The sequence below is a fragment of the Pristiophorus japonicus genome, unplaced genomic scaffold (assembly GCF_044704955.1).
Source record: "Pristiophorus japonicus isolate sPriJap1 unplaced genomic scaffold, sPriJap1.hap1 HAP1_SCAFFOLD_61, whole genome shotgun sequence".
Lineage (NCBI taxonomy): Eukaryota > Metazoa > Chordata > Chondrichthyes > Pristiophoridae > Pristiophorus > Pristiophorus japonicus.
This window is the reverse complement of record NW_027254520.1, coordinates 1,096,678-1,097,860: the sequence shown is the minus strand read 5'-3', so window position 1 is coordinate 1,097,860 and position 1,183 is coordinate 1,096,678. Positions and strand designations below refer to the sequence as shown.

At 41.7% G+C, this 1,183-nt stretch overlaps 1 non-coding gene across 1 annotated transcript; it reads left to right on the top strand.

Annotated features, from left to right (window-relative positions):
- The first annotated feature begins 769 nt into the window (after positions 1-769).
- Positions 770-841, top strand: trnat-cgu (transfer RNA threonine (anticodon CGU)). Its single transcript has one exon. It is a non-coding gene; the product is annotated as a tRNA-Thr (tRNA).
- Positions 842-1,183: the final 342 nt, after the last annotated feature.

The window sequence follows — 1,183 nt, the reverse complement described above, 5'->3', positions numbered from 1 at the left end:
CCAAATTCATTCTGGGTGAAAAAATTTCTCCTCGACTCTCGTGTAGTCCTTTTAGTAATTACCTTAAATCTATGCCCCCTGGTTATTGACCTCCCTGCTCAGGGGTATAGGTGATTCTTATGCAAACTATCTGGGCCCCGCATAATGTTAAACACCTCAATTATGTCACCCATTATCCTCATCTGTTCCGACGTAAACTACTCCAATCTTTCCCCATAACCAAATCTATCCAGTCCTGGGAACATCCAGAGCACAACAGAGGAAACAGATGTAAGTGGAGGAGAATTGTTTCTTTTGAAGCTGTGAGTTGTTGTGATCTATAATGCACTGCCTGAAAAGGTGGTGAATCATAGAGTCAACGATTCATAGAATTGTGACAGCACGGAAGAAGATAATTCGGCCCGTCGAGCCCGTGTTGACTCTCAGCCAGTCTCACCACCCTGTCATTTCCCCGTAGCACTGCAGATTCAATTGTAACCCTCAAAATAGAATTGGATAAATGCTTGAAGAGGCACATTTTGCAGGGCGTTGTGGAAATATCTGGGAGTAATTGGATAGCTCGTTCAAGAGTACGATGGACCAAGCACTCTCCAACGGTAATGTATGATTTTATGAAATGTTTTATGATAGTTTCCTATAAATTACGCTGGTCATTTTCCCGGTCCACGATCCCACTTTATTTTTTTGGATATGTGTCAGTGCTTCGACAACAGAATTGAAATGAATTGGGATTCGGTAGCAATGTGACGTGAGTCATGTAATTTTCCAGGGCGCGGTGGCCAAGTGATAAGGCGTCGGTCTCGTAAACCGAAAATGATGGGTTCGACCCCCATCTGTGCCTATTGAGCTTTTATCACCTTAAATGTGATATTTTAAAGGGTTTTCCTTTTTAACTATCAAAACAATTCATAATTTTGAAGTTAGGTCATAAACCGCCTCTTAACGTTTTCTATTCTAAGGAGAATAATCCCAGCTTCTCCAGTCTCTTCGTATAAGTGAGGTCCCCAACTCTGGCAGTATTCTAATAAATCTATTCTGCACCCTCTCCAAGGCTTGACTTCTTCCCTCAAGCGTGTTGCCCAGAACTGAACATAGAAACATAGAACATCGAACGCAACAATCCAGCTAAGACCACATCAGTGTTTTATAATTGTTTGGCATAACTTCCTTGTTTTTATACTCT